Below are 20347 nucleotides of genomic sequence, written 5' to 3' on the forward strand. Positions count from 1 at the left end.
CTGCCAAAACTTATCATGTAACTACTAAAAAAAAGATGCTATTTGATAATTGATTCATGAATGATCATTGTTGTTATCATTATTGTCATTGTTGCCTGTTATGAGAGGGATAGAGCATTTTGTGGATTGCAAAGATCAGACCCATGTTGATGTTCTATTTGGAAAGTGAACTCCAGAAGCAGGAGTGAGTTTGTGGGGAAAGTGAGGCAGGGGATCAGTGAAAGTCAATAGAAGGAGTCTTGCTACTCTAGGCAGTGGTAACTTCCTTCTACTAGTACCTCTGAGAAGCCAAGGTATCCCAGAGTTTCTGCCCCAAAATTGGAAACTGAGAACATTTATGTTCTGGCTGCTACCTTGCATTGATTGAGGGTTGCCTTCAGAATGTAACACATCTGCCTGTCTGTGCTTTACCTTTATACAGGCCTCATTGAACCCACTCAAAAGGGCCCTTTTCTAAAGCAGCCAGGGCAAGACTTGCACCAGAGGTGAGATTTACTATAATCTGTGGCTGTAGATGTACTCAAAAGCATATTGAAAGGAGATACTGTGGGGGTACTGACAACACTTGCTACGTGCAGAAATCTTTACTGTTACCATGTAACCAAACCCCTTTTCCAGTTCTGACACCTGCCACTCTCCAACACATAAATGGTTCAGAAAATCTTTCTGCCTTTCCCATATGTGTCCCCATGAACTTTCAAGGAGGCTTCCTCCTTACCTTGAGCCCTCTGTAGGGGAGACAACCAGCAGTTTAATATTACCCATTTTGTACATTGCCATCCTCTAAGGTGGAGGACCTGCCACCAAATTGATCTGAGGCTGGAGCCTACCCTCTGCTTCACCTCCTGTCATAGGAACTCATGTTTTCATCATAAGCATCATTTACCACATATCCCAGGTCACAGATTCTATGCTCAGTGGTTCCTGGACATGGCCATATTTGATACTCATACACCCTTTATGGGCTGGTCATCACGCTCCTCATTTTATACCCCAAGAATCTGAATCTCAGAGAGAAACTGTGCCAGATTTATAGGTAGCAAAGCAAGGTTGGAACTCATTTCATGAAAACTATAAAAAAACCTGATCTCAACATCTCTACCAGCTTTACTCTGTCCCTTTTCATCAAACAGCCCTCAATCACTCCCCATCCTGTCTTCATACTAGACTTTAGAATGTGATTGGCTATTCAAGTTGAGCCCTTGTTATGCTTTGGTCACTGAGGTTCATTACACTTCTGCCTTTTATTTTTTCCCAGAAATCCCCTCTTTTGTGACATATGTCTATTTCTTCTTTCTCCCTTGAATGCTTCTAATTACAGTGACGTTGTGGCTTATCCTAGCAGTGTGTTTCATTGTCTACTTGCTCCCAGAGGTCCAAGATTCTCCTTGATATTTAGTTTTGATATTCCCCATTACAGCTTACAACTTGTTAATCCTCATTCTGCCCTTGTTGGTTAAGAAGAAAACTGGTTTTCACAACGTCTTTTATGAGTGTGTCAGTAGAGTGATCGCTCCCTTCTGCAGTCCCTCCTCAAGGTTAAGCCATTCCACTTCTATTAACTTCCCCACAGAGATCTCACTCCCAAGCCTGGGACTATTTGTGTCCCTCTCCCCTCAGCTATGTCAATTAGCCTATGTCCTTAAATAATTTATAGGAAGCCCAGGCCTGGAGAGGCAGCCAACTCCAGGCAAAGGCAAGCATGATGCTATTGAAATTCACTTAGTCTGCTTGCAAAGTGATATCTTAATTATTTTTTCCCTGAGGCAGACAGCCAAGATTTCTCTCTCTCAATGTCCTTTTTATGAACTTAGAATTATAGACTGTGGGAGCTGATTCAGACTTTATGGATCATTTCTTGATTTGAAACTGAGTAAATTGAAGCATATAGGGAATAAAGAAATTGCCCAAGGCAATTGGTTTGGAGATCCGATGAGTTGAGGACCAGCTCTGGAGTTGTCCAAGTCCATGTTCTCTTTATAGCAGCCTTAATAATGGGCTTGTAACAAAATGCTATACCTGGCTCTAACAAAAGCAACAGTGTCCATGAGAGTGGTGTCATGAGAGAAGATGGAGCAAAGTGCTTGAAAAGTGACACACAACACCTGATGTCAAATGGGTAAAGACAGAAGTTTCTGGTGGATTTGGCCATGGAGTGTTACATGAAGCTGAGAGGAAAACTTTTTGGGGAGAAATGGGAACATGGACAAATAATGTTGATTTTATGTGCTGATGAGTACTGATGGAGAGTTTTATGGGCTTCTGAGGGCTTTTTCTTCTGGTTTATTTCTATTTTCAGACTGAGTATTACTAGGTAGGTAATGCTGGCCTTGAACTCACAATCCTCCTATCTAAGCCTCCAAATTTTGGGATAATAAGTGTGTGTCACCATATCTGATGTGAGAGGGCATTTTAAAGAAAAGATTTTAAGTTAATGCTGTAGAGTAATCTCACAATTAAGAAAATAGACTCCAGAGCAGGTAGACAATGATTTGATTTCATAATTTACCTTGTATTAGTTATGTATTCTTGGTCAATTTACTTAACCCCTCTGAGCCTGTTTTGTCTTCTGTAAAAGAAAAAATAAAGTAAAAGCAAACATTTTAATATTAATTATATATAGAACATAAATTATATATAGTACATATATCTATACAATATGTATTTACTATGTTATATATAATATACAGTGTTACACATAATACCTTATATTCTGTATTATATGACATTATGCTGTGTATACATAATATAACATAATAATAAAAATTTAAAATGATAATGGGTTCTAATTTGTAAAGCTGATGTGATAGTTATAAAATGCTCAATGTTGTGTTAATATATGATAAATGCCTAAGTAATATTTGCTGCCTCTATAAGCATTTCTTCTTCTTATAATCATATCATCACCATTATTATTCCAATAAAGATTAATTCAAACCTTGACCTTATTTCTACAGTTTTCTACCTAGATAACTACCTTCTTTCTCTTAGCAGATAGTGCTTCCCCACATTCCACAGAGAAAGCATCATCAGATATGAAATACATCACTCTGCTTTCCTTACTACTGATCAATTTACCAATCCTCACAAATCCTCCTAACTTCATTGCCCCTCTCATCAGAAAAAAAAAAATTCCAGGCTGAGGGTGTGGATCAAGTGGTATAGTATCTGCCTAGTAAGTGTGAGGCCCTGAGATCAAACCCTAGTACTGCCAAAAAAAGGTTTCTCTTTTAAATTTCTATGTTTCAATATTTTCACACTGCCTTCAGATGAATGTTTTTTCTATGATACCTTGATGTTTTATTATATCTTCCATCTTCAATATATTATTCTGCTTAAGCAAGCTTTCTCTCTGAACACACTTCCTAACAGTAAATCTCTGAATTTTAGCATCATTCACAATATGGATAGGTTGAGGGTTTTTCAAGTCATCAGGTCTCATTTCCTTTTTTTAAAAAGCTTCCTCCCAAATTTCATTATAAGTAGCAAGGAGAAACCAGACTTCACCTTCAATACTTTGCTTGAAGAGTTGTTCAGTAAAACATGCAAGTTTGTTGTTCACTGCTTACAAGTTCTGATTCCCATTCAATTTACGAAAATTTTCTGCCCCTATTTAGCAGGAATTATTTTTTAGCCAGTTTTCAAAAATACACTCCCTTTCCTTCCTTCTGAGCCCTTGCCATTGGTACCTTTGCTATTTATAAGCCTATCAGCAGCATGTTTAATACAATCTAGGTTTTCTTTTCTCAAATCTCAATCAAAATTTGTTTACAGCCTTTATACCATTTTCAATTTTGAGACCAGTTCTTCACATTCAGATATTTGTTATAGTACCCCACTTTCTGGAACCATTAGTCTTCTGTGGTCACTGTAATAAATTGTCACCCACTTGGTGGCTTAAAACCACAGAAATTTATTCTCTTATTGTTCTTGGGATTAGAAGTATGTAATCACTTTTACCAAGCCAAAATCAAAGAGTCAGTAGAACCGTATGATCTCCAAAGGCAATAGGAGAGAATATATTCCTTACTTCTTTCACATGCTGCTGGATGCCTGCAATTCTTAGCATGTGACCTCATCACTTCAAATCTGTGTCCATCATTATAGTGTCTTTTCTTCTTCTCTATGTGCCAAACATCTTTGCCTACCTACTATAAGAACATTTGTGATCACTCTTAGAACCCGTAAGGATAATTTCCCTGTCTCAAGATCATTAATGTAACCAAATCCTCAAAAATGCTTTTTCTATACAAGATAACATTCAAAGGTTTCGGAAATTGCATCCTGATATAGTTGGAGCCATTTAGTCATCCTTCTATGTAACCCAACCCCTGTGGAAAGGAGACACATATTGTCAAAGATTTCTGCATCTCATGTCATATCTTTTAAAAGAAGTTGAGATGAACATATGTACAGTAGTGAGGCAATACTTAGCTTGAATTCATAAAATTGCTACACATTGTGAAGGATATTTAACATATACAGTCTCATTTGATTCTTATCACAACACATCTTAATGCTTTTATATCGATTTTACAGTTAAAACAAAAGATTGATAAACCATGTGATTAATGCAAAGTCGATCCACAGCTAAACTGGAGTTTTCTATGCCTTGTCTACGGAGTTCCATGAGCATTGGTATTAGGGCCTTTTGGAGGCTTGGGGCATGTCATCCATGAGAAAACAAAGAAGTCTTAGAAGCATCAGTCTTAAGAATGAGAAACATTTTTTATTCGGCTTCATTCAACAATGGTGCTGCTGTCACTCATCCTTGGCAGTCCATCATACATGTGTGTGGCCATGGGTGTACTTTTTCAGCTGACCACATTGGTCACCAGGCTATGACCACACAATTCACAAATGGAGTTAGAAGCTCAAAGGAGTCTTCATACATACAAAGCCTTCTTAGAAATACTCCCAGTGACTACGCCCTATCTATCTTCCAACATTTAATGAGTTGAGTTTAGGGAATATCTTGTTCTGGCTATAGCATTCCATTCCTCTCTAATCACTCACTTTTCCTATTCAGGTTGTCCTGAAAAAACAGGACACATGGTTTGCATGTATATGTCTAGAGAAAGGCTAAATATAATCATATTTAAATATAATAGAAACAGAAAGTGCCAAGTATACTGAGATAGGTAGAGATGAGTCTTTTAGCTCTCTGAAAAGGTTTCAGGAGGAAGAGGCATTTATGATTGGTCTCTAAATATATGAAAGATTTGACTATAAGAGGATTACAAGATATGGGGAAGGGAAAAGTCATTTGGGGTCAGTTAAATGGACAGAATACATAGTGTCTTGAAGAGAACAACAAATTATTTCCTTTGAGTTATGTGGAATCATTAATAAAAGAAGTGAAATTAAGGTTATATGTATAGGTACACGATTATCAGGTTGTTTTTGTTTGGGGGATTGGATGATCTGATTGAAAGTAAATTGGAGGCAAAGTAGAAGTACTGTCAAAGCTATTTGTCACCCAATAATTATATGATAAATGGTGGGAGAATGGGTTTGATAGGCAGAGAGTACAGCAAGAAAAACAGATTAGAAGGCTATTGTTCAGGCAAGAAGTAATGCTGACTTAACTAGGGAAGTAGCAGAGAAGGAAAGGAAAGGGAATGAAGACCAAGGATACTGGGTAAGTAAAACCCACATAAAAGGTCAACTTATGGGTTGTGGAGGTTAAGTTGGAAAGGACATGAGTTCTAGCTGAGATCAGTTAAAGTACAGATTTAACAGCTGGTATTCTGTGCAAGTGACAAAAACATACACTGACTCACTTTAACAAAATGTTTTCCTGAAAAAGATTGTCTTCAGATTCTTTCAGGTTTTAATGATTTTTCTCTTTATCAATAATTTTCTCACCAATTACTAATTGAATAACTACTTTTATTATACTTGTTAATGCATATTAATGGGTTTCAAAGGGATTTGGAGGTAGCTCATAGATTGAAAGGGCTTCAAAATGAGATTTTGGAAAATAAAGACATGAGAAAACTCTAGGAATGAAAGCCTAGCTAACTGAGATTTCACCTTCCAGGGTGAATCAGATCGAACCACTTAGTTGACTTGTTCACTTCATTAAATAAAAAAATTCCACAGACTGGGGAAACAGGGGGAAAAGAAGACAAGATGAGAAGAGAAGGGATAGGAGGGGAGAAGAGGAGAATAGAGAAGAAAAGGAGGAGAGGAGAGGACAAGAGAAGAGAGGAGAGAAAAGAAGAGAAGAGGAGAAGAGAGGAGAGGAGAGGAGATGAGAGGGATGAAAAGGTAGAGGAGGGTTATTGGGTTAATTTAGGAGCTGCTAGTATTTGAGAGTTAATGCACTAGACCTGAAAAGTAGCTTGGAATTACAAATGCTGGAAATAGAGTAAAAGTACAGGTCAAGGGGAAGCACTAAGAATAGAGCTAAGAAATTAAAGCCTTAAGATCATCCTTACATGCAATTAAGAAGGTCAGAAGCTAGGAAAGTAGAACTGAGTCAAGAAATAATGGGAAGAGTGGTAGAAGGTTGCAAACCAAGACAGTGGGTATTGGGAGGATTCTGAGGAATATTTCAGTGTTCTGTGTTTCTGTAGATGAAAGAGGTAGACATAAAGAAGTGGCATGTTATTCATGGTTCTTTGGGTTTTCAAAAATAACAAGTATGCCAAATTAGCCCTAGAAAATGGATTGGCTCTTATAACCAACACTATCTAAGGGTCAAGGATATTTGAGGCAAATCCATCTCATACAGTTCTTCATCTGTCATCTCTGTTTACTACTGTGTTGTCTTCACTTCAAGGTAGGCTACAATCCTGTGGTATTGATGATGGGTCTGCCAGCTCCAAGCTTTCTTTGTCTTTTATGTCTGTGTAATCTCAGAACATATAGACATGTCTTTCCAAAACTGTTGAACACTTCAAGGAGACTTTTGTCCTCATTTTGCCATATTACCATCCTTGAACAATGCTGTAGCCATGGAGATGGGTGTCCTCTGATTGAACAGGCCTGTTTCAGATGCCTAACACTGAAGAGAGAAAGGATAAAGAGTGTGAGAGGTGAGGCCTCAAGGCAATGAGCAGGCATCTCCTAAAGTATGACACACATATAATGAAAAAATTGATAGAATAGATAAAGCACTACTAAAACAATACAGAAATTCTGTGTAATTGATGGTTTGACTGGAACAAAGACTCCATAAATAAGTCATGACTAAGAAGATAAGCTCATATAACAGAATTTCTGGAATGCCTCACAAAGGTGTTTGTTGTTACTATCTAAGCAATAAACAACCACTGAAGATATTTGAATAAGAAGTTATGTTTTGTAATAGGATGCTTTATGAGCATCCTTTTCCTCCTGTGAAAAGGTAGAATCTATTTCTCCATAACTTTAACCTTTCTAATCTTATGATTTTCTGTAATCCATGTAATATGGTAGAAATGAAGTTCTGGAATATCTAAATATAAGACTTAAGAGGACTTATATTTTTGAGCTCTGCTTGGAGGGGGACTCATGGGCTATGTGAGGAAGTCTCAGCCATCCTGCTACCGAGAGAACTTATGGGCAGAAAGATAGACCAAGAAGAAAGAATCTAAAGCATTCCTGGTAACACATGGCCCCAACACTGCAAGCATGAGGATAGCTGTCTTAGATTTTCTATTTCTAGTTAAGGTGACATCTTGAAAAGAAAGAGACCCAGCCTTCCCAGCTAGTCCTGAACCATCCAAATTGAAAGTTTCATTATCATGGAGCAGAGAAGAGCCTTTGGATTTTTCGTGGTACCAGGGTTTACACTCAGTGTCTCAGGCTTGCCAAGCAGGTGTTCTACCTCTTTATCCACTCTGCCTTTGTGTTGAGCCCTACCTGCCTGGATTCCTGACTTGGTGTAGTGAGCAAATGAAATAATTTGTTTTTAAACATTGAATTTAGAGGTAATTTTGTTGCACTTCAATAGATAAATGATACTTCATGTGAATAAACACACCTGGCAGTAGTTCACTAATGAGAAGGGGAGTTAATGAAAGTAGAAAATAGGAGTCTTTATTGTCATACTCCAAATAAAGTGATGAGGCCTGAATTAGGGAAATATCAAATAAAAATGAATTAACAACCCAACATGATGTCCAGGACATCATAGGTGACCTATCTATTGACTAGGTTAACTAATAAGTTTGCTTTACCCTTTTCTTTCCACTTGTCATCTCCTGAGAGCATAGAAACAAAAATTAAACACAAATACACACATATACATGCATAAGTATACACTCAAATTTACTATTTACTAGTTATAATTATTTTTGTCAGTGTTATAGTGGGGATAGATTAGAATTTGTGCAAAAAGAGTAATGTTAATAGTAGACCATTTATTTCTTTTTCTCTCAAAAACTGCCAACTTACATCTAGCTTCTGATAAATTTGATACATGTCAGAGGAATTGATGAAGGATTTAAAAGACTTGAAACTATAGATCTGCTCTCTCCTTAGCTAGCTGTCTAACTTCAGATATGTCTATCTCTCTGCATAGAGAAGTTGATTCTATATTTTGTGGGATTTTCCAGAGAATGGAATGAAATGTATTGGTAAATAAAACTGGATATGCTTAGCACACTTCTGGTATCTAAAATGTATCAGTGGAATGAATTGGTGATTACATGATGATATTGTGCGAGGTTTTAAAAAATTATCATTATTGTAAATCCTGGTTTTAGTAATTATATTGTTAATATATTTTTTATGTTTTTTATTTTTAATCAGTTTTTTTCCTTTATGGGAAACTATAGGAATAATTTTAAATTAATTCTTCTGACTACATTTCTATGGTTCTCTTAAGTATCTGAGTACAATCTTAGACATATGAAATAATGACCCAATTTAAGTTGCTGTATTTTTGTAAAGCACTGGAAAAGAGGAAAGCACTTCAAAGTAATTAACATGAACATGCTCAATTACTTTTCTGTGTGCCATGCCAACACCACTGCCTGGAAATTCTGAAGTTAGGAATCTCAGGATCCCTGTTTGCTAGCACAATGAAATCCTAAGATGCTCCTTCTGTTTTCTCAAGATAGTCTTTTAAAGAATTATTAAGTATTAAAAGGTTAAAAACTAAGAAAACAGTGGCAAAAGGGGGTAAAAAAAGTTCTCCCATCAGGCCAATGGATGGAAGGGTAGGGTCACTGAATGTAGCCTTATTTCTGCTGGCCATGTTTCTTTCCTATCTGAGCTCCAAAGTAAGCGGACTGTGTAAGCGGGAATGAAATACACAACCCCCTTGTGACTGTGAGCAGCAAAGCATTCTCCGTTTGTGGTTTTCTTCAAATGAGGCTGCTTGGAATATGTGTTTGAAAACACTGGGACTCTTTATTAATCAAGCACTTCACTCTCCCTGCCAGCATAACGTTTCATTGATGTCAAAACTCCCTTAAAAATGGTTTTGGAGCCACTTCTTGTACACAGACTTCAACAGAAGAAATATTTTTGGAATTGTAAATAGAATAATTGAGGCAAATATTTGCCCATTTGGAAAGCTTCTGTAATGACTTAAATGTTCAGTTGCATTTTAAATATGCAGATCTGGTTTTGGGTGGTAGGCTCAAGGGGCAAGAAGAAGAGCACCCAAAGATCTAGATTTCCCTTGGAGAAAGAAGTCATGAAATGGACTGGGTCAAAGGCAGATATGAAAAATCAATGTGCAAAGAGATTATTTCCCATGAAAGAGCAGGCACTGAACATGATACTTACAAAGGGCTTGCTATGCAGAAGTTAAGGAAAGGAGGGTCATAGAGACAAGCATTAGTGATGTGCTTCTAAGAATTGCCCGAGTAGAGGGTTCCCAGACCCCAGGACACAACCTGCCAGGACCTAGGAGCAGTTCTATCCTAATTATATAGATAGTCACATCAGGGCACCACCACAGAAGCTGAAACATTTGAGCTATATAGGAAATACCCCTGTTCTGATTCCATGTACTCATAAATCTCTTTTCTCATAAAAGTCTTCTGCTAAGAAGGCAATACGCTTCTAGGATACTTGAGAATTGTTGTATGAATTACAATGGGACATATCTTGTAGATGAACAGATAAGCTTCTTGTGTTTCAGGGATCCTTGGGAGTTCATGAATGTGTGTCTAACCAAAGAAATTAATATTTTACATAAATATTTGTTGGGGCACATGGTTCTAGCCAATCTCTGATGGTACCTTAATTGGGGGTGTGTATAGGGTTTCCTGCTTCAGAGTTAGGGAAAAACCATAAACAAAGGCGAATGGCAAAAATGAAGAGATTAAAAAAAAAAAAACACCAAAAAAATCTCCAAGAAAGCTGAATGAATGTTATAGAAAGTTCCCAATTCTGCAAATGTTCCTTTTATGAACCTCAGCAGCATAGGAAGCCCAGCTACATTTTCTGCTTTTCTTTGTCATGCAATATTTCTTTAATTTTTCCGCTAATTACAACACCACCAGCCTCCCTCCCATGAAGTGTAGCTGCTTTGCATGGGTTTTATTTTATGGAGACCAGTGTTTCTCTGAATGGACATTCAAGAGGAAAGGTAAAGTTGACACTGGATATGGAAACTGCTGGAGGGAGGCCTGGGTAATCAGCTGTGAAACAAAACTATTAAATGATGTCTCCTTCATGGAAAGGCTAGAAATTTCCATCTAGGCATTGTTCTCCCACTCTCTATGAACACATTTCTCAGGGAATGCTAAAAAACCCAAGTGTTGGGCTCTGGGTGCCTTTGAAAAAGGCCAGTGTTGTTCTAATAGGTACAGCTGAAGTTTGCGTCCTCTTGGCGGACACATTTGTTATTTTTCTTCCATCAAACACTTCACACCAGGCTGGGGAGAGGTGTTCACCTTCTCCAGATGCTTATTCAGGTGTGTGTTTGAGGCAGAGGCTCTGAGCCTGGTTGTAGTCTGATTGTGGGGTGATAGTAAGGCTCCCTCAGTTGTCAGTGCCCTGTGGAAAGGCTGTCAGGTTGTGTGGAAAGTGATGAGCTGTGTCAGGGAACCCTTGGAGTCCCATACTCTGCACTAAAGAAGACTGGCTTTCCCAGCCTTCTTGGTGACAATTATGTTTAAGACCTTCACTTCAGGTATCTCTAAGAGGACAACTTGGTGATGTGGAATGAGGACTTGGGCAGATACGGGAACACAGGGTTGAGGTCCATAACCTGTGGGCAGTCTAATCATGGCTCAGATGACTAATACCTCCAAACTTCAGTCTTCCCTTGCAAAATGGGGACATTGTGTGAAGACCAAGTAAGAGGAAGGAAAGAATAAAGAGTGATATACATCAAAGGTAAAACACTTTCCAAATTTCCCTCCTATTCCTCTACTTCCTTCTATTAGTAAATAATCTGTATTGATTTTCTGCTGGTAAATTTTATTATCATTTGCCAAGTCAATGGTGGTTCATGAATATGGTCTTAAAGGGTTTCTGACATTTTTGTTATTATTATCTTAAGATCTGATGCTATATTTTTGTATATGGATTTTTGTGGCTTACATATATTTCCTTAGTCCTAATATATTTTATCTTCTTAGATAAGAATAATTACTATTATTTATTGAATTTTTATTAAATGTGATATAATACATACATATACAATTATTACTAATTCTCCCAGCAATGCTTTGAAGGTATTGCCATTGTTATCTTATTTTTAATGAAGAAACAAGTCACACAGCAGGTCAATGACTTGTTTGGAGTCATATAGATATGAAAGAACAGTGAAAAGTCTCAAGCCAGGACCATTAAACTCCAGGTGTCCAATTCACCTCACTTATGTGCCAAATCTCATGGAAATTTTGCTATTGTAAGGATGTCCAGTACATGAAATAATAAGTGAAGGATTCATAATACTTAAGGGCAATGAGGGTGAGAGGAGAGAGAAAAAGTGGTGTTGAGTAGGCTCAGAAGTTAGAGACTGCTGCAAAGCAACTCTACAGTTAATTTTAAGCACAGTGTCATAGGCTATCCCAGGTTCAGAGGTAGGATAGACAATGGAGGATGGATTAAAATATGAATCATACAAGCAAAAGATTGCTGAATGTCAGTGATGTAGAGTCAGGTTGGAGAGCTAAGAGACCTGTCTGAGCAGGACATCTACCAGAAGCTAATGAAGAACCTTATTTAGTTCTAGGCAGAAAGAATAAGTTTACAGCAAAGAACTGATTATTATAAAAGCCACATATAATAAGACATCTGGTTCATGGACAAGTAACTGAACAGAGTATGGGGCAACTGGAACTATTGATCCCATAGCAACTCAACCCTTAAGAATTTCTCAGTCCTTTGCTTTCCACCAATGGACAATGACATTGCTCTTGCCATTCCTTCTGACTCAGAGAAAGCCACTGTCTATAGAGGGACTGGGTGGAGAGTCTAGTGCAATTGAGTTTAACCAATATTTATAGAGCACCCACTAGCTATGTGCCAGGCACCATGCTAGGCACAGGAATACAAAGATGAATAAGACATAGTCTTCACCAGGAATGGCAAGTACATGGCACATATGCTTCCACTTCCTTGTCCTCCAACACAGAAGACATCATTAATCAATTACCACACTCCTTCCTGCTGAGTCTGCACCTGGCCTCCACTTCTCAATAGACAGCCACTATCAATCAGTAGGAGATGCCAGTGAGTCTAAACAAATTGGCACTCATGCTTCAAAAGGTTGTTAGTCTTGGTAGGGGAGAGAGACTGAAATGTGTTTTTATGTCTGTTAATCTGTGCAATTCAGGTTCAAGATAATAGAAAAGAAGCGTGGGGGAGCCTGGGCTTTAAAAAGTGTTCAAGTTTCCTCTACGTCTTATTGTAATAAAAGAGGTGAATTTCTTTGAATAAAGATGTGAAGTCTTCAGGGAAACATTTTTCCCTAAGTGCAAACTTGTATCAGAGAGGACTCCTTTTAACATATAGTGTAAGGCAAAAAATCCAGAAACATAGTTAAAGAGAGTATAAAACTCTTGCTAGAACTGCAATCTATCTACCCCGGGGTTCATAAGAATGTGCTAACCCCTGGCTGCCAGTTCTTCTGCAGCCAAGAAAATCAAGCAGCTAAGAACTCCTCAGGGAAGGCAGGGTGGTGAATGGGGTCCTATGATAAAATACACACCTTCAAGAGAACAAGAATTACATACAGGTAACTTCCCTGTACTCTAAAGCAAGTAGTGGTAATAGAACTCCTCTCTGTGAATGCTAAGAAGGCTTTGCTTGTTCTGTGGCTTTGGTCATTTATATTTAATTTATGTTTTTAATTTTCTGGAAAGAACCCAGAGGAGCCCACTGTCCAATGGAGTGCATGATAGAGGTTTGGTAAACACAAATTAAATTTTTAAAAATGCTGTAGTGCCTCTGGACACATCCAAAACAGATTTAGGAGACTCTAAATCCTAGGGTAAGAATGATCTTTTAATTTATACTCACTAGCAAAATTTGAGGGACAAATGATGGGTAAAAGAAAAAATGGGAGGGGGTAATTAAGTGGCAGGATATAGCATTAAGCATGGTTGAACTAGACTTAAATGTTGGCCCCACCAACCTCTCTGGAAAGGGAATATTATAGCCGTGCAAAATCTGGATTTCATAGTGAGAAGAAATCAAACACTTCTCACTCTGAATCACTTTACCCAAAAGAGGGTTTTGAATTGAGACCTTCATTACTGCCAATAACTGAGTTTACCTAAATAATCTCTAGCACTTTGGAAAGAGGGTAAGGCCACTGCTGTTTGGCAGACAAAAAGGAGCAGGTCTGGTGTCCCAGAGAAACCTTTGGTTCCCTTGAACTTTTTCACAAATCTCTCCTGCTTCTGGCCTTCATCTCTAGAAGAATTCATTATGCAAAATGTAGATTATGGAACCATGGACACATTGGCTTATTAACATGCATATTACATGCAGACTTTCATTCTTGGAAAGGGTAATACAAGGTATTTAAACCTACTCTATTTCAGAAAATCTCTGTAGAGACCACCCAGACCCTCAAGTACCTTGCATCTGCATTCAAAGATTTGAATTTACACAAACAGTAAATTTTGGCTCCAGTTGTAGATACCACATTTACTGAGCAGCTGTTGAGAGCAAGTACTATGTTTATTCTTCTGTGAAACTTAGTAAGAATGGACAACTGCAAAGTTCAAGTACATGAATACCATTCTTATCCTGACTGGAATTGTGTATGAGTTCCCAGATACATTAATTATGGTTGTACCAAAAACAGACTTGTACAGTCATCAATAGCAATATACCATAGCTTCTGGGTATATTTGCATTTAAATAATTATAATGATTATGAAAAGAGAAAACACGCAACAGTACCTGACATCTGTCCTATGCATTTTACTGGTACTAATTAATTTTATATCATTTTACATGGCTATTGTAATAGTTTCCTAGGTATGTCCTAATGAATGACCATATTTTAGGGGCTTAAAATAGCAGAAATTAATTCCTTCATGGTTATGAAGAACAGAAGCCCAAATCAAGGTGTCACACTTCCTTCTTCAGGCTCAGAGGGGAATCTGTTCTATGCTTCTTTCCTAGCTTCTGGTACCTTTCAGGAAATCCTTGGCATTTCTTGGCTTGGGGATATGCTCCAATCTTTGCCAGTCTTCGCATGACCCTTTCATTTGTGTGTCTCTGAGACATTTTTCCTATGTTTTGAAGGATAGTTGCCATGGGATTTAGGGATACCCGAATATAGAATGATATTATCTGGAGGTTCTTATCTTAATTATACCTGAAAAGTACCTTATTCAAAATCAGGTCACATGCTGAAGTTCCACATTATCATTTACTTTGAGGGGCCACTACTGAACATACTATAGTCCTTATTAACACACTACTGTCCTAAATTCATAGATAAGGAAACAAAATCTCACTTAAGTTGTTCAAAGTCACAAAGGGGAACTCAAGCCTTGAACACCAGTGTCTGAATCAAGAGATCCTGATTTTCATGACCACAGTTATATGCCTCTTCTATGCTGAACTCTCTTTCTCTTTTATTGTTTCACTGTTGGGGGACAGGACAACAAATTTGGACTAGGTTATCTTTCTGTTACTATAGCAAATAACTGAGAGAATCAACGTATAAAAAGAAAAGGGTTATTCAAGCTAGGAGCTTTTGAGGTTTTTGAGGTTTCATTCCACGATCAGTTGATTATATTGGTTTTGGGCCTGTGGCGAGGAAGTGCATCATGGCAGGGAGCACACAGCAGAACAAAGCCAGTTGCCTCACAACTGGATGTGAAAAAGAGGATGAGGTTAGGGTCTTGCTATCCCCTTTGAAGGCACAGCCCCAAGGCTTGGAAGACTTCCCACGAGGCCCCACCTCCTAAAGTATATACTACCTTCCAATATCATCAGCTTGAGGGACAAACCATTACCACTTGAGCATTTAGGGAACACTTAAGATTCAAACTATTGCAGACACCATCCAAATTGCCTGTATCACTGCAGCATGAAGTAAACCAATATGGGAATTTCACATCTTTAAATGGTACAAGAGAAGATAGTGACAGATGCACTCTACCCGAGATGTAAGGATATACATCCTCCCGGTGTGTAGGTGCTGTAGCTAATGGTTCACACTGAACCCTTTGATGGGAGATGGACCTTCCATGAAGCCATTTTGCCTAGAGGAGTACGTTTGCTCAACCAAGGTCCATTCTCCTTTGTCATCCCTCACTGGATGAGGCAGGGGTACAAAAGCCATACTCCCTTATTTCAAGGGAGAACCAAATCCCGTAGTGAACCCCGACGTTCCCCAACCCCATGTTCTTGCATAGCTCTATTCCCTTCTCTGTTTTGTATCTCTCTCCTTTACAAGTCTTTCCAAAATCAGCTCTACCAGTAAATCAGAGCACAAAACTCCCCAAATCAAGCTGTGCTGCTAGAACCAGGTAGTATTCTCTGTGTGCCACCCCATTTAGTTCTCACAATAGCTTGAAAAGTATTTGCAATCACCTTCCCTCAAGGACTGGGAACTAAACTCAGCGAAATGAGGGCACAGAGTTTCAAAGTCCAGTTGTCTGCACCCCCCACTTCCTGTTAAACTCTCTTGCCTGCTTAGCAAAATGCTCAGGCTGAAGACAAGGGTATCCTTGGGAAAGGGTCCGTTCTAGTGAAAGGTCTGTGGCTTCAGAAACAGACACAAGTGGTTGTTTACTAAACAGGACAAATTTTTCTTAAATAGACATGTGAAACTTTTTGTAGTTTTGGAGTTATTTTTTTTCTGAGGCTATGAGACATGTTTAGATCATGTGTTAAAGTGCCCAGCACCACAGCTGGCACATAACACACTCAGAAAAGGTAAACAGAGTTATGTATTATTTATATCACCTTGGTGCACAGCTATGGCCCCTGATGCCTGACACCTGTGTCCCACCAGGGCTGAGTCCAAAGTCCTGATGGAACACCTCAACATGACATTTGGGCCACCTTGGCTGGACTCTGTGGCTTACTCACCTGCTGGCAGTCATGCACAGAGGTGCCAATATGAAATCAGAGGTAAATGTAAGGGAGACATCTGTGGCAGAGTGAAACACACACCTGAGAAATGAGGAGAAATGCAAAGGTCACTGGGCATGGGGTGAATTTTACTATGAATGACGCTCTGGCTGAAATCCTATCCCACAGGACCATCAGGTGAGCAATTAGAGAAAGTGGTTGAAATTGCTTCCATGTTTATTTTTCTCCTTCTAAAAATATCTATGCTGAGAGTGTTGGGGAATGGATGTATGTGTGTGTGTGTGTGTGTGCACACGTGTGTGTGTGGTCATACTTGCACATGCCTGTGTGCTAAATTCAGTTACTTCCTTCAGACCTCATTTTGTTATAGCTCTGCTAGATGTCTAGCCCTCTCTATATTGCTTTTTCTTCGATTCCAGTATATCAAGAGTGTTGTTCATGGATTCTAATTTGTCTAGAAATCTTATTATGTGGCACTTTATGCCCTTTACTTATTTATCACCCTTCTTTTAGGAAAAACTTATTTTCCTCTCAAAGCCATAATCATCTTCATCAATGGAGTGCTCCCAACTCTTCCAAGCAGAGTGACTCATCCTTTTCCATGTTCCTCTCTCCAACATCTTGTAAAGACTTCCCTTGTGGAGTTTGCTACCCTGAGCCACACTTGTCTCCCACAACATGGACTGTGGAATCCTTAAGACAGAGTCAGCGTCATCAATTCTGGTTTGGCAGATTTGAAAATATTATCTGGAACATTATAACATTTTAATAAAATAAAAAAGAAAGAATAAGTGAAAGTATGAAATATTAACCTGAACATCTTTATGTATAGAATTCATGCCTGTGAGATGGGAATGACAAAGGTAGTGGTAGGAATTGTGGTGTCTACCTATAGTGATAAATCAAATGATTGGTCCAAATTCTCTACCTCTTCCTTCCGTGCTTCTGTGGACATGTCACTTGTGCTGGCCAATGGCATATGGGTGAAAATGAGATGTCAGCACAAGCCCAGGCTTTAAGACACATCACAATTTCTGTTCACCATTTGCTTTCTGCCACTGCCATGAGACACAATCTTCTGGGTACTAATTTCTACTAACCCTGTATCCTCAACTGCGGTATGAAGGCCTGTATGGGCCCTGGGCCTACAGACATAAAACAGCCCAAATCAGCTCAGAAAACAGCAGCAGAACAGCCCAGCAGATCTGCAGAGTTAGAACAGTAAATAATCATGGTTTAAGCTGCTGAAGTTTGGGATAACTTGTTACACAGCATTATGCAGGCAATAACTAAATGATACTTGAATCAATCCCATTTAGTTTGTATGTTGCTTAGCTCAGAGCTTAAAGCATGATAACCAGATATTAGGCACCACTATTATTAATGTTTAATTCTAATATTTAAAAAAAATAAGGATTTTATGGAAAAAGGACAGTTGGCAGAGAAAGAAAGCAAATTTGTTTATCAAATTCAGTGAGGCTATCTCGGATAAACTTGGACTTTCTTTGATATTTACTTAAAACCTTTGGTAGAATGTGAAGCAAGATGATATATTTTGCCTGGGGAGGCCTCAGAATATTCACATTTAAGGAGGAATGAGGAGGTTTGGATGGTAACTCTTTAGTGTGGGGGCTTATGCACCTGTCATCAGTAGGAAGATCTGCCAGCTTTCTTACAGCAATTTTATGTAACAAAGCAGTTTGACAGTCCTTCCTGATGACCGTTCCTTGGAGCTGATCTGTACACAAATCAGTAGTTCCTAGAAAGTGCTAAAGAATGATGTTTATCAAACTCAAGTCAGTAGCCTCCTCTGTGCTCAGTGATGGGTCCTACATTCCCATCCTCAGCCCAACCTTCACATCTGATCTCCAGACTAAGAGGTCACAAGACATCTTCAAGAGGTCATAGACTTGTTCATATTTCAGTTGTCAGAAACAGATCTCATCATCCTCCCTCCATCTATGTCTCCCCACCCCATATCCCGGCTTCTACTGTGTCCTTGTCTCAGTGCCTCAGCAAGAACCTGGTGACACCCATGACTCCTCTCTTTCACTCTTTCTTCTTCTTCCTTATCACAGACATCCAAATTCTATTTGTCAAATCACACTATTGTCTGTTATATCGTTGCCTGATTTGTAGTACAGACTCCCTCCCTTGGCCTCTCTAATGTGTTGGTCTTCCATGTTAAGCTCTACTTCCTTCATATCACTTACCATCGATTGCCATCTTGTGTTACACTGTGTCTGTGTGTGTGTGTGTGTGTGTGTGTGTGTTTGTGTTTGTATTGGTGTCTATGTATATTGGTGTGTATGTGTGTGTCTATGCATATGTCTGTTATGTGTGCCTTGTATATGTGTCTCTGTGTGTCAGTGGGTGTTTCTGCATGTGTCTGTGTGTGTGCTGTCTGTATATGTATCATAGACTTTATTGTGCTGGAATTTCCTTGTCTTTAAGAATTATGTGTGGGTTTTGATCATATTCAAGAAATAGTTGGTGAGTCTAATCAGAATTCAGATTAGGTTAACTGAGCTCTCAGGATAAATGTCTCCACTTCTTCAATTTCTTCTGTTAGAGCAGATTTATTTGGGGAGGAAAGGCAACATTTAAGTCCATAACAAATACCTGCCTATCAGGGATAAGTTGAACGTCAGGTCAGAGTAAAGTTTTCCCAGACAGCTTATTCAGAGAAGACTCCTGCTGGTAGTAAACTGTGGAAAGAATCGCCAGAAACTAAAGTGAAAGAGGAGCACAAGTTAGCACTACTTAGCGCAGGCTGGTTCTCAGGCACTGTTCTGGCTGTTTTGTTCCTTTGTACTGGTTCCTTTTTGGAGACTTTAAGGGTAGGAAGAGGGACAAGTGGGAATCTTAGAGCTGGGGTCTCTCTGCACAGATCTGTACCCACAACTTGCTAGCTACCTTTTCACCTTTTTAATAATTCAATCATGTCATGTGTAGTACAGGAGTAATTATTAGAGTATTTTCCCTTAAAGCTGTTGTGAGAAATAAATGAAATTGAACCTCATGCAGTCTCTACAGTCCTCAATGCTCCTATCTGGAGAATGTTAGCACTTATTTGACAGAGAAGAGAAGCTACTTCAGAACAGACTGGTGATTTATCTGAGAGGGATATTGAGCCTAAAGTCCCAGTACTTTTCTGATATTCCTTCATTCTAGAGAGGGGTGGGGTCCAGGAAGAATCCCTAGGAATTTCCCTCTTGCTACTCTTGATCTTCTCTCTCTCTTAACACCTTCCTCCACACCTTTCTTTTTCATGTTTCATCTGGTGGTATATCTTCTCTTCTTTAAGAACCAGCAGAAATATTGCCATGGCTATGTTGGGAAATTCATGAATCTGCTGCTGTCTGGACTCCAACTCAGACTCTCATTCCTGTCATTACTTTCTAGTCCTTGATATGACAATAACTCTTACAGAAGTGACTTTTTTCCTGACATGTCAAAATATCATTTGCCCCAAGGGTTAATGCAAAGAGTTAATATTCTGAGGAGAATACAATCTCTTCATCCTTGCTCTCTGTGCGAGAGATAATAGTGGTGGTGCCCAAGAAGGAAACTACATTAATGAGGCTGGTGATGAATTGGATCTGCTAGGAGTTTGGAAGGAGCAAGAAAGGACACCCTCAGAGGTATAAGCAGGATGATTGCTCTAAGGGAGAAAATGAGAGTCTTAAGTGATGCATTTTTTTCCTTCCAAGAATGAAAATGTTTTGTTTATGATGTGGCTTTGGATGGATTAATTTGGGCATGCAGTGCACAAAACAATCCTCTTAAGCCTCCCCTCTGAGGCCCCTGTTTTCCACTTTCTGACAGCACTGGCTATGTACTCGCTCTTGTCACCTGTCTGATCTTTCACCCTGGGACAGAAAAA

The 20347-nt window shown here is 38.8% G+C and overlaps 1 long non-coding RNA gene across 2 annotated transcripts in view; it reads right to left on the bottom strand.

The window, feature by feature from the left end:
* Window positions 1-2787: 2787 nt before the first annotated feature.
* The window catches only part of LOC141411009 (uncharacterized), a 163641-nt gene continuing 146081 nt past the window's right edge, over window positions 2788-20347 (bottom strand). For both annotated transcript variants that reach the window (XR_012435871.1, XR_012435872.1), the window contains one exon: window positions 2788-7012. This is a non-coding gene — a long non-coding RNA (uncharacterized lncRNA). The remainder of the gene's footprint in view (window positions 7013-20347) is intronic.

This window comes from Castor canadensis, chromosome 9 (genome assembly GCF_047511655.1).
Source record: "Castor canadensis chromosome 9, mCasCan1.hap1v2, whole genome shotgun sequence".
Classification (NCBI taxonomy): domain Eukaryota; kingdom Metazoa; phylum Chordata; class Mammalia; order Rodentia; family Castoridae; genus Castor; species Castor canadensis.